The sequence below is a fragment of the Cervus elaphus genome, chromosome 21 (genome assembly GCF_910594005.1).
Source record: "Cervus elaphus chromosome 21, mCerEla1.1, whole genome shotgun sequence".
In the NCBI taxonomy this organism is placed as follows: domain Eukaryota; kingdom Metazoa; phylum Chordata; class Mammalia; order Artiodactyla; family Cervidae; genus Cervus; species Cervus elaphus.
In genome coordinates, this window is record NC_057835.1 from 68,736,268 (window position 1) to 68,750,140 (window position 13,873).

At 42.6% G+C, this 13,873-nt stretch overlaps 1 protein-coding gene across 4 annotated transcripts in view; it reads right to left on the minus strand.

Moving 5' to 3' along the window:
• CPQ (carboxypeptidase Q) overlaps nt 1–10,333 on the minus strand; it is a 529,074-nt gene extending 518,741 nt beyond the window's left edge. For 2 of the 4 annotated variants that reach the window (XM_043879135.1, XM_043879136.1), the window contains exon 1: nt 9,805–9,979. The gene's annotated coding sequence lies outside the window, so the exon portion shown is untranslated. Of the gene's footprint in view, nt 1–9,804; nt 10,023–10,112 lie in introns of those variants that run through there. The other 2 variants (XM_043879137.1, XM_043879138.1) reach the window with 2 other exon arrangements.
• Nucleotides 10,334–13,873: the final 3,540 nt, after the last annotated feature.

A 13,873-nucleotide genomic window follows, 5' to 3' on the forward strand; every position in this document is an offset into this window, starting at 1 on the left:
TAAAACATTGCCACTAGTTTTACATTGTAAAGCTAATAACATTCTTATGACTTTTTATCCAGCGGAGAGCATTGGATAAAACAAGTAAGTTTATCAAATTGTAAAGCAACAATAGCCCAATTTTTAAAAACCTACTTAAAGAAAAAGAAAATTATTAGCACTTATTAATGAGTTCATTTATTCATACTACAGACAGTGACTGGTTACCTACTGTGCTCAGAGCAACTGCAACTGTTTCAGATATACAGAAATAAAGACTATGTCATCCTAGGCCTGGGCTTTAGGAAGCTGGTGAAAGATGAAGGCAAATGACTAGGACACACACACAAAATAGGAAACCGATTCTCAAGTACTAACAATAAAGTACAGTTGACCCTTGAACAACATGGGTTTGAACATGGTGCGTCCACTCACATCTGAATTTTTTTTTTTTTAATAAATACCACAGTACTACAGGATCAAATGTTGGTTGAATCTGAGGACTACAGATAGGTGGGGCTAGCTATAAAGTTATTCTCAGATTTCTGACTGCTAAGGGGTTGGTGCCCCTAATCCCCAAGTTGTTCAAGGGTCAACTGTAATAATAAAGTTGTGCAGGATTATCACAGGAGAGAACAAGGAAGTAATAACAGAGAGGATGGTATTTCAGCTCAGCATTGCAGGATAGACGAATTTTCACAGTTGTATAGTAGGAAGGGTCTTTCTAGTTAAAGAACAACCGTGAGCAAAGATGTGAACATTTATAACATGTTCTCCAGAACTTACTTATTTTAAAAAGTCTGGGGTATAAAAAGCTGCAGTATTATAAAGCACTAGGGGGAAATTGAAACATACACATGCATACAACAAATGTATTCCCAGTCCCATTTCAGACATAGTGGTTCAGAACCCACAGAGTTAGGTGGGACCAGGAATCAGTATCTTTCAAATCTTCCCATGTCAAGGTGTGCACCCATGATGTAATCCAATATACACATATAGAATAATACGTGGAGGGGTCTTATAGGTGTTATGGGCTGAACTGTGCCACACCCCAGTTCATATGCTTAAGCCCTACAACCCAGTGCCTCAGAATGTGACGATATCTGGAGATGGGGACTTTAAAGAGGTAATTAAGTTAAAATGAGGGCACTGGGGGAGGTGGGCTAATACAACCTCATTGAAGAGGAAATTTGGACATATAGAGACACCAGGGGTGCACATGAACAGAGAAAAATGACCATATGAGGAAACAGCAAGAAGATGAACATCTGCAAGCCAAGGAGAGAAGCTTCAGAAGAAACCAAACCAATTGACACATTGATCTTGGACTTTCAACTTCTGTTAACTATGAGAAAATAAATTACTGCTTAACCTACACAGTCAGTGGTATTTTGTTATGACAGGCCTAGAGAACTAATACAGTAAGTGAAGGCACTAGGAATGCACGGAGAAATATATTTTAATGCCAAATCTTTAAGAACCTTAAATGTCATATTAGGAATTTCTACTTTATTTCACAGGTAATTTCTCAAAATGTAGGTCTTCTGAGAAGGAAAATAATATGATCTGGCCTATGATACAACTCTTGAAGCAGTGTGGAAGATTAAATGATTTAAAAGATTCTGCCTGTCCAAGGCAAGAAACAATAAAGGATATGACTAGAGCCATGATAGAAAGGATTGCTGTTCTTGTTCAGTCGCTAAGTCGCATCCAAATCTTTGCAACTCTATGAACTGCACTACATCACATTCCTCTGTCATCTACTATCTCCCAGAATTTGCTCAAATTCATGTCCACTGAGTTGATGATGCTATCTAACCATCTCATCTTCTGTTGCCCTCTTCTCCTCCTGCCCTCAATCTTTCCCAACATCAGTGTCTTTTCCAATGAGTCAGTTCTTAGCATCAGGTGGCCAAAGTATAGGCGCTTCAGCTTCAGCATCAGTCCTTCCAATGAATATTCAGGGTTGATTTCCTTTAGGATGGACTAGTTTGATCTCCTTGAAGTCCAAGGGTCTCTCAAAAGTCTCTGGGACCACAATTCAAAAGCATCAAAAAACTCTTTTCTTTTTGTTATTAGTTCTAGAAGGTATTGTAGGTCTTCACAGAACTGGTCAACTCCATCTTCTTCAGCATCAGTGACTGGGATATAGACTTGGATTACTGTGATACTGAATGGTTTGCCTTGGAAACAAACCGAGATCATTCCGTTGTTTTTGAGGTTGCACCCAAGTACTGCCTTTCAGATTCTTCTGTTGACTATGAGGCATACTCCTTTCTTCCAAGGGATTCTTGCCCTTATATATATATAAGGATCATCTTATACATGTATATATATATATATATATATATATATATATATATATAATGATATATGATATAGATATATATATAATGATCATCTGAATTAAATTTGCCCATTCTGTCCATTTTAGTTCACTGATTCCTAAAATGTCAATATTCAATCTTGCCATCTCCTGCTTGATCACATCCAATTTACCTTAATTCATTCCAGGTTCCTATGCAATATTATTCTTTAGAGCATCGGACTTTACCTTTACCACCACATCACCACATCTACAGCTCACCATCATTTCTGCTTTCGCTCAGCCATTCATCCTTTCTGGAGCTGTTAGTAATTGCCCTCTGCTCTTCCCCAGCAGCACACTAGACACCTTCTGACCTGGTGGGCTTATCTTCCAGTGTCATAGCTTTTTGCCTTTTCATACTGTTCATGGGGTTCTCCAGGCAAGAATACTGGAGTAGGCTGCCATTTCCTTCTCCTGTGGACCGCGTTTTGTCAGAACTCTTCACTATGACTCCATCTGTCCTGGGTGGCCCTGCATGGCACAGCACATAGCTTCAGTGAGTTTACCTAATCCCTTCACCCCAACAAGGCTGTGATCCATGAAGGGGATAGAAAGGACAGGGACGATTAAAAAGCAGAAAATTTCAGGTGCTGTCAAAGGTAGACACAACAGCTTTTGGTGACTTAAAATCTGGGAGGATGAGGAATAGGGAAGAGTTAAGGCTAACCTCCCCAAGTTTTGAGCCTGTTTGTGCCCTGTATTTCAGACACATCACAGAATGCTTTCTGGGTTTTCTATTTTGGTTAATGGCATCTCAATCTACAAGAAAACCCAGAAAGCATTCTTTGGAATGAAATTGAGTTGAAAACCAAAGAAAGGAAATAGATCCAGTGTAGAGATGGAGATTCTTAAGAACAGAGGAGCTCATTATAGCTATAGGGTACTGAGAGCACTGTTTTCACTTCCGTCAGTACTCCTGTCCTTATAGAAAGAAACAACACTGAACAAGCTGACAACCACTCTCCTTAGAGCAGGGAAGCGAGGGTAAAAAGCAAACCACCACTCTAAAATCTAGAGAGACAGGTAAATCCAGAGAGTCACAGCCCAGATCTGGCTTATCTGGAGCAGACACCACTGAATCCATAAAACGTAGGAATTCCTAAACGGTAATTCTAACAAATTGCTGAAGACTGAATACTGGCTACCCTGGGAGTGAGGATCTCCGAAGGTCACAGTCTCAGGGAAGGAGGGGAGTGATTTCCAACTATCTGGGGTAACCACAGGACAGCTGTTACGAAAAGGCAAAGACAGAAGAGAAAGTACCAATGAAAGAAATAATAATGACAGTAGCTAATAATGACTGGGAAGGCCTTTCCTAAATGCTTACATTTCTTAACCCTACAGCAAATCTATAGGATAATGCATTGGTTTTCTACTGCTGGCTGTAACACATGACCACAAAACTTGGTGGCTTAAACAAAACAAATGCTTATAGTTCTGTAGGTCAGAAATCCAACACTGGACTTACCAGCTAAAATCAACGTGTTGGCAGGGCTGCATTTCTTCTGGGGGGCTCTAGGGAAGGATCTTTGCCTTTACCAGATCCTGGTGGCCATTAACATGCCACTTAATTAAAGGGTTATTTGCCTCTTGGAAGATTTAATCATAAAGTTGTTTTATATTGTAGACTCTCCTGTTACATTTTAAGTATTGTTTGATTTCCACAGATATTCTCTAGAGACTTCATGACTATCCCTACTGCATGTAGCACAGCTGGTGGTAAGGAGCCTTTCCATCACTGCCTCTCTCCCCAGTCTTGGTTTTCTTGACCTTCAAATATCATCTGCTTTATTCTTATTTTTACATGATGGACATGGTAGGAGTGGAGGGGATACACTGTAACACATCAAGCTTCCCAGGCAAGCAAGATTCCAAAACAATGGATAGAGCAGTGGGCTGAAATTCAGAAGGCCTGGAGTGCTTGCCAGTTACAGGATCTGAGACAAACTACAGCCTCTTTCATATCAAGATTTTTATTTTATAAAAGCAAGATAATAGTGCCTGGCTGCACATGCTTCTGAGGGTTCATGTAACAATCAAATGTAAAAATTCTTTTTAATATATAAGGTTCTATGCTAATATATCCTTTTTCCAAGCAAGTCTAATGCCATGACCCTAAGAGAACAATACATCAATCTAACTTTTTCTTTGTTAGCAACTATTTCTCATAGAATTCATTAAATGTTCTGAAAATTCCTCCTAATTATTACCCTTTCATTTTATCTTACTCTGTTATTCTTCTCTTAGTTCAAGGTCTTCCAACACTTTATCTGCAAAATAAGAACAAACCCTCTGCACAGTACTTCTAAACAATCACCTGTTTGTCTCTCCCTAATAAGTTTAATTAAAAGATGCTTGCTCCCTGGAAGAAAAGCTATGACCAACCTAGAAAGCATATTAAAAAGCAGAGATGTTACTTTGCCAACAAAGGTCCATCTAGTCAAAGCTATGGTTTTTCCAGTAGTCATGTATGGATGTGAGAGTTGGACTATAAAGAAAGATGAGCACTGAAAAATTGATGCTTTTGAACTGTGGTATTGGAGAAGACTCTTGAGAGTCCCTTGGACTGCAAGGAGATCCAACCAGTCCATCCTAAAGGAAATCAGTCCTGAGTATTCACTGTAAGGATTGATGTTGAAGTTGAAACTCCAATACTTTGGCCACCTGACGCAAAGAATTGACTCCTTGGAAAAGACCCTGATGCTGAGAAAGATTGCAGGTGGGGGGAGAAGGGGACAAGAGGATGAGATGGCTGGATGGCATCACCGACTCGACGGACATGAGTTTGAGCAAGCTCTGGGAGTTGGTGAAGGACAGGGAAGCCTGGTGCACTGCAGTCCATGGGGTTGCAAAGAGTCAGACAGGACTGAGCGACTGAACTGAACTGAACAAGTTGAATTAGATGAGAAACCAAAGCTTGTGATATTCTTACCACTAAAGAAACACATTATTTGGAAGAGCCAGCTCAAATACCATCTCTGTATTCCAAATCTGCCCATACCTGTGTCTTGAGCAATCAGTCCTCTCTGCTACAGTCCTACCATTTGCTTATCTTTGTTCATTTCAACCACTCCCCTCTGTGTCACTCTGGTTTTCTTGATGATTTTTAATAACCCCTCATTGTTTGAGTATCTTTTATTTTTTTCAGTAGAACTTACATAAGAATTAGAGTTCTAAGAAAAACTCACCTGAAATATAATGGTCATTAGTAAAATCTAGTGTGATTTCTTCCTTCTTTTTACATGATTTATTGAATTGATTTGTCTATTTAGACTGCAGATCTGTCATAAAATTTGACCCGTCTTGGCTATATGATGTCACAGTACAACTATAGTCACTAGTCAAGGGTAGACATCAAGGATCTCCCGTGGACGTTCCACAGTTGTCTCTACTCACTGTCTTCCTCCCCAAACCTCTTCCTCATCTGATGTTTATTACCCTCATTAGTGGCATCTCCATCTACCTAGGTAAGCAATACCAAAACCTCAGAATTATTGTCAACCTTACTTACCATATCCAGTTAGTCATTAAACCCTGCTCTCCCTATCTTCTGACTCTCTCTCAAACCTATGCTAGTTTAGACCCTTACCCTATTTCCTTTGGACTATAGCACCAGCATCCTCATTTTCCTCTGGCCTCCCAGCTTTCCGTCTCTAGTTTCCCCAAAATGTTATTGCTGGAGCTATTTTCTAGAGAAAGTCCAATTATAGCACTCCTCCTATTAAAAAATTAGCTTTAAAACTCTTAAGTAAAATTTTCTAGGCTGTGATAAAGATGAAATAACATGACATTCAAGGACCTTCTCTCTCTGGCCCCAACCTCACAAGACCCACCCAATCCGGGTCTCTCCCTGGCAGCACCGTGCTCCAACTGCCTCCTTTTCTTTGCCCATCCTGTTCTCTGTGCTCAGAACACTCTTCTCCCTTCTTTTGGCCTTTAGGCTTCGAAATCCAGGTCAAAATTCACCTGCTCTATGAAATCTTTCTAAATTCTGACCAAACCTCTCTCCTGGGAGAATGAGTGGCTACTACTTCCACATGACCCTGTGCTGCAGTTGTTTGCAGATGGATCACTTCCCTCCACAAACTCGGCATCTCGTGCATCTTTATCTGGCAAACAGTAGGCACTCAATAAACAGTTACTGAAATTAACACGCACAGAAGAAAATAATAACTAAAGAAAAATTCCACAGGAGCACACCAGTCCTTCATCTTAGCCACACTAAAGAGACAGGGCCCGAGAATAAAGGAAAGGACTAATAATCTGATGCGGCAAACACATGAATGGGTTGTTTGTTTTAAAAAACCTAAGTGGTTTAGGGAGGGCAGGGGGAGAAGAAAGTACATTTTAAAGCTCTAGCTCCAGGGCAAGTAATAAAAATTGTTGCTTTAATGTTTTTTTCATAATATTGTGAGCAATGGGAAGGTCTATTCCATCACACCAGCCTTCAGGGCAGAAAGTTTCAGCCTCCTGAGCTAAATCAAACTGGCATCACTCTCAGTTTCTCAAGCAGCTGCAACTGGTCTCTGCCTTCTATGAAACTCAACTTGACTGACAAAGAAGAAACAAAATAATTTACCACTTACTTCATGGGCCTCTCTTTTCCTCTTTTGCTCTTGTCAATTAATTATAAGAGTTCTGAAACTCATCCTGCATTCCTGCCCCTAGATTACAGCAAGGTAGGCATTGTATTTTGCATTAGGAGTTGTCACTCTTATAAAGAAGGAGGTTGGGAGGTAGCAACTTATCAAGGATCGGAAGCTAACCCAAGAAACAACATTGTACTCAGTTCGATGTCCAAACGTGCACTCACCCATATATCTCTTGATGTGATTGATCCTTTTTATACTCCCTGGATTGTTAAATCTGAGCACATTTAACATTAGGATGCATCTGCACCTATGTAAAAATGTCAGAGCCTTCCAGAGTACCAATGGAACTCAATAATTTTCAAAATGCTATACCAATTCTCTGTAATTCAGTCTTAATTATCCCCCTTCTGAGCTCCCATTCTAAATGCACTTATCCACAATGCCCCAGAGTTTAATATATATCCTGGAACACACACAGAGACCACATTCGCCAATGTTACACAGATTTTCCTCGCAGGGATTATCTGTGTTTTGAATACCTGACCTTCCCATTTTCCAAGCACTGTTTCTATTTTTGGAAGGTAGAATAGGGATTACAAGGTATGCAGCACTGAAGTTTGCAGCAAGGATGAAATGGGGCAAAACAAGTAAAAAGGTTAAATGTAACAGTGCTTGGTGAGTGGTCATTGCCCCATAAATATCATCTCTGTTACATTCCATGTCGGAACCACATGTGACCCAACAACTGGATCTTTGAGAACAGAGTCACAAAAAGTTGTTGTTTTTTTTTTCCACCAAGCACCACATCTGACTTCACTTCTCCCAAGAGACTGGAAAGAACTGAAGTGGGTAACATTAATTTTATTTTACTTAACACGTTTGGGACTTCGTGAAATGTAGCATGCAAGAAATATTTTAATATGTATTTAAAATGATTTTTTAAGTGCCTTTTAAAAATCTCTAAGGTCCTTCCATTTCCAAAATGTTGTGATCTATGATAACTAATCTCAAATGCAGGCAAATTAATAGTGATAATTCCCTAGATATACTGAAAATATATGGCATTGTCAGGCTGGTTGCATTGAAAACAAGTTAGACCCAGGATGGGGAGCCTGTGGCAATGCACAAAACATTCTTGCCCTCCCTTCTCCCCTCCTGCCCAGAATCTATAATTCTCATTTTAAACTCCCAGGTCTTCCTGTAGCAGATGTGAAGAAGATGAGGAATGAGTTGTAATTTGCAGATAAGACAGTGGGGCCAAGATTCTACAGAATCCCAAGCAGAGCAGTTGAAGTGAGTTAAGCTTTCATAAAATCACCTGCAATTTCACCTTTTACCTAATAAAAGAGAATCCTGGGAGTCTACCTCAGGAAGGGGCCCTATCCAACCTCTTGCATTTCGAAGATTAAGAAACAGACCTAAAGAGATCAAGGAACAAGTCTAAAGTCACCCAGGTTTTCTGAAACCCGGGCCTGGAAACCTGGAACTGAAGCAGTGACCAACTGAATTAAAGCAGTCTCCACCTGTGTCACTTCCAAAGTGTCTGCACACAGATAAATGTCTCTCTTTTCCTCTCTGAACTATAGTCAGCCTTCTTCAGTCACCCACAAACCAGCCAGCACCTGTCTCGGGAAAGCAAACAAGACCCTCCACAATCCTGAATTCAAAGAAATGTCTGGTTTTACAAATTACTAAAAGCAGAGTCACGTGGTACTGCCTTCAGATTCATTCTTATCTTTCATAAATGCATTAAATGATATTATAGTGACACTGATTCTGCAAAGTCAGAAAACAAAATACAAGCAAAAGAAAAAGAAGAAGCAGCAGCCTAGACGTACTTCACTTTAAGCAATACATAAAGGAAAATCTACCTAAAATGAAAATATGAAGGGGTGCTTCTGTGGATTATTTTAATACAGCATTGAACTTTTAAATAGCCACAGTCAGAATGACTGTGTTTATGAGTGCCACATCTATACAGCTTTTGGAAAACTACCAGAAGATAAGGGTTGTAAGCCTCTGTCTCCACTGCCTCCACGTTGTGTGTATTTATATCCATTCATGTATTCCTTCATTCAGCTCTATTTCAAGTGTATTCATTCACTGACATTAATTCACCAGTTCTCCTCCATAGGAACTCACTTATTCTCGCAACTCCTCAGTACTACTGAAAGAAAAAGAAAGTGAAGTTGCTCAGTCCCATTCTTTGCGACCCCATGGACTGCAGCCTACCAGTCTCCTCCGTCCATGGGATTTTCCAGGCAAGAATACTGGAGTGGGTTGCCATTTCCTTCTCCGGGTGATCTTCCCAACCCAGGAATCGAACCTGAGTCTCCCGCATTGCAGGCAGCCGCTTTACCGTCTGAACCACACTGAGGCCCTGACAAGTCCAACAGGGGCTCTGTCCCGCGCAACTTAAGGGCCGGCGTGGAGCCTGGACTTGCACACCAAAAATGAAAGTACAAGATAAAAGGTGAAAAGAACCACAGAGGAGCTCCCGATAAAGGGGGGACTAGGAATTGCTTCCAGATGCGGGCGAGGGAAGCATTTGGCAGCTTGGGGCCGGAGCTCCCCTCCCACGTCCCAGGACGAGAGGGAAACGGAGCCATGATGCCTGAGCCCAGCATCCTCCTCCATCCCGGCGCCCTCATTCGAGGTCCTCATTTCTGGCCCTTTGCTGCGGAAGCCACAGGCCAGGCCGGCCTCCCGGCGGCTTCCCCACCCCCGTCTGTCAGTCGCTCCCACGAGCGAGTTACTCGTAAAGTTCCCCTCACTCTGGGGTCGGCCACCCCCTCGGCTCGCCCGCCCGAAGGAGCCAGGCCCAGCCGTTGGCTGACAGGGGCGGGCAGGCGGCGCACGCACCTGGTCGGCCGCTGGAGCTATGGCGGCGGCGGCGGCGGCGGTGGCGGCGGCGGGGGTGGCCGTCCTCAGGGCCAGGTTCAAGGCCCAGCCTTCAGATGGCGGCGGCCACACCCGCGACGCGGCCCGCCCCCCGACCTGGTCCTGGCAGCTGCCGGGTTTCTGCGGCGAGAAGGCGGGTCGCAGCGGCCAGGGACTCCGGGCGCCCGCGAGCGGGCGGGGGAGCCAAGCGCCGCCTCCACGACGCCAGACGACGGCCTCGCTGCGACTCAAGCGACCCGAGGGCCGCGGGCTACCGGCTGTCACCTCACCTTCTGGATCTGGCTCCACAGTGTCCTGAGCCCCTCGCAGTCTTGCTTCTTTATTTGGAGTCCTCCAGCCAGAACGTCGCCCTCAGGCCTCGCGGGTGCCCATGGTCTTGGACCTCGGAGCCACGAGGGGTTTGAAGAGCTCAGGTGACCGAAGGGCCTACCTGAGATGTGACCTCAGGTGGCCAAAGGGCTCACCCGAGGTGTCGTGTGCTCGCAGGAGTGCCCGGGCAGGTAGCGAAGGAAGTGGTTGAGGCGCTGAAAGGAAAATGCTCAAGGTTTTGCTGTCTCAGCACCTGGATGAGGGCAGAGTCTGGAAACCCCGGGATTAGGTGAGCTGTCCAACGCCGCCCAGGGCTACCGGGTGATAAGAGCGTTATTGTCCCATCCTACGCCTCAGGGTTGTTGGAGAGCCGACGGTGATGAAGGTGGACGTGAAGACCCGAGCTGGGAGAGATCCGGCAGGTTGATGCGTTAATTATATGAGGGTGCAGGAGAATAAAGGAGATTCGTCTGGCTACCTGGCGTAACTTTATGTATCAACAAGCCACTCGCATCGTTGGTCACACAATGTGTGCTCACGTATTTTCAACGTTTTCTGTTTTGATAAATTTTAATTCCTTTGAATAACCACACTCTTATCAAATACAAACAGTTATATTTGTGAGACACGGAGCATTTCAGGTCTCCTCTTTAACAACAATAACAACAAAAAAACACATGCTCCCTGGGAACTTTAAAAAGTACGAAATTTGCAATGTCGATTTACCTCCGTACACTTAACCCTCAGTTAACAATCTCTCTAAACTTTTAGTAACCCCGTTGCCCACTGAATAAAGTGTGAACTCAGACTTTCAAAATAGGTCCTCAAAGGTGACCCTGGCCCACCAGGATCATCTCTATGTTGCTATCTCCAGCTCTGCGGTATTACTTTTTCTCAAATTATCTGAGGTAAAGATAGTTTATTTATTATTTATTATTATTTATTTATTATTTCCAATAAGTCATGAACTGTCATTTTTGTAAGATACAATTTAAAACTTGCTAGAAAAGTGGGGAAAAAAACTACAAACCCCAATTTTCATTACAGGTATTTAGCAGGTATACAAATATAAAATTAGTCAATTTATTTTTGTGTTCTTTTAATTTCTAAGTGTTTGCTCTCAATTTCTATATTTATCTCATCATGGACCAGTAAAAACTGTTCATAGATTGGCCCTGATGACCATACTTTAAAGTGCCTTTTGACTTGCTATTCTTCAGATGTGTCACATGCTTTTTGACTTTGGGACCTTTTATTCCTTTAGTGCCAAAGTTCTTCTCACTCAAGTTTCAACTCATAATATAATAATAATAGCTTCACATTTATTGGGTACTTTATGCTAAGACTTTAATGCATTAACTGTGACTTCTTAACAACTCTATGAGTTATTATATTATTATTATTATAATTATTATTCCCACTTTACAGATGAGGACATTAAGAATTAGAGAAGTCAAATCACAAAGCTAGTGAGGTGCAGAGTTAGCACTATGACCTGTTAAGGCCTATGCAGTCAATCTTAATGGGAGCCCTCCTCCATAAAGCCTCCGCATTTGCTTTGGAGTTGAAATTAATCACACCTTAGTCCCTCTACCACATTTCTCCCCTCATTGTTGTTTGGGGAGGGGGGTGTTTTTATTGTTGTTGTTTATAGGCAGCTTGCAGGATTTTAGTTCCTTGGCCAGGGATGGAACCTGGCCCCACCATTAGAGCACTAACCACTGGACCACCAGGAATTTCAACCCCCACCGTTGCACCCCCATCCCCCTCATTGGTTTTTATTGATGTCTGGCTTTAAGCTTTAAGCATCGCATCAGATTCAGTGACATTTGTGAATCTCTACCCGTCTTAGTGCTACTCTCTCCAAATGGAACATCCTTTATGCTCTTGACTCTGCTCCTAATAACTGGAAACCAAGTTCATCTTCATCTTTGTGTTACCACTATGTTTTGGGCTTACTCCATGCTATTTTATAATGATTTGTTTTTATCTGCATCCCCTACTAGACCACAGCCCACCCATAACATTCGGTTGTCTTACCAAAGATATTTTTGTTTATTTAATTGAACAAGCCCTTTCGTTAGCATTTATGATGAGCTATGCACTGTTCTAAGAGCTTTACAACCTGATAAACAGTCTGCAGAGTAGGTTTTATCACCATTTAACCCATGAGGAAACCGAGGCACATAGAAGTTACTAGTAAAATGCTAGTAAGTCACAGAGTCAGCCTTTCGACGAGCTAGGCAACCTGGCTCCAGAGTTGATTTCTGAACTGCCACACTGTACTGATTTTCCACTTGTTCGATGTGCTTTACCTGCTCAAAACACTTCAGTGACTTTCCATTGCTCTTAGGATAAAGACAACACTCTTTGGCAGGGCTTGCAAAGCCCTGTGTAGCCTTAACTCTGCAGGTGCATCTCCCACCAAGCTCCCACTTGCCACACTTGTCCTCTTTGCCTTGATCCTGGGGGTCATGCTCCCTCCAACCGTAGCACATGTTGTTTCCTGGACCTGGAATGCTCCTTCATCTTGCTCCTTTCTAAACCTACACTTATCCTTCATCTGACTTTAGCTCAGGAAAACCATCCTAGACTAGGTCAAATATCCTGTTACAGATTGTTTCTTTCATGTATGTTCTTTCCATTTTATTTTACTTATTTATGTTTTCGCTGTGCCAGGTCTTCATTGCAGTACACGGGCTTCTGTCTTGTTGTGACACATGGACTCTCTAGTTGTCACATGTAGGCTTAGTTGCCCCAGGGCATGTGGGATCTTAGTTCCCCAACCAGCGATAGAATCCATGTCCCCTGCATTGGAGGTGGATTCTTAACCACTGGACCACCAGAGAAGCCCTACCCATTGTAGATTTTTAAAGAATTTTTCAGTCTTAACATAATTGTCATTTTTAATTTAATTTATGTGGATATCTGACTAAGGTCAATCTCCGCCTTTCAGCATTGTCAGCTCCATGATGGCAAGGATTGTCTTATTTACCCACCTTTATAGCCTCATCAATAAGAACAATATCTGACATGTAGTAGGAAGTAGGTAAACATTCATTGAATGAATAAAATAAAGGGTGTTCTACGCGTTATGAAAATACAGGAGGGTCACAGTGTTGTTCTGATAAATGTTGACTAATCAGTTGAAAAAAAAAAAAGACCCTGATTTGCACCATTTGTCAGTTTCCCTTGTGTGAATACTTCCACTGTGGCCAGTTTCAAGATGCCAACCTGATGTCATGCAACACTGAACTTGGGAAACGATGTGAATAACCGGCTTTGAGAGACTTGTTCCAGTTGGCTCCAACACACCACTGGAAGGACACCAAGTTAGTGGGACAGAGAGTGGCCCCCAAAGTCCAACCAAGCTGCCTGGAGATCTAACTAAGATCTCAAGTATGAATGTTAGTTGCTCAGTCATGTCTGACTCTCTGTGACCCCATGAACTATGGCCCACCAGCCTCCTCTGTCCATGGGATTTCCCAGGCAAGAATACTGAAGTGGGTTGCCATTCCCTTCCCAGGGGATCTTCCCCACTAACAGATTGAACTCAGGTCCCCTCCATTGCAGGCAGATTCTTTACCATCTAAGCCACCAGGGAAGCCCCAAGTATAAATAGAAGATGGGTTTGGGAGGTGGGTATATGTGTGGGACAAATACAGGCAAAGTGGGTGAGGTTGGAGGAGAAAAAGGAGAAAGTTCAGTAGGGCTGACATGT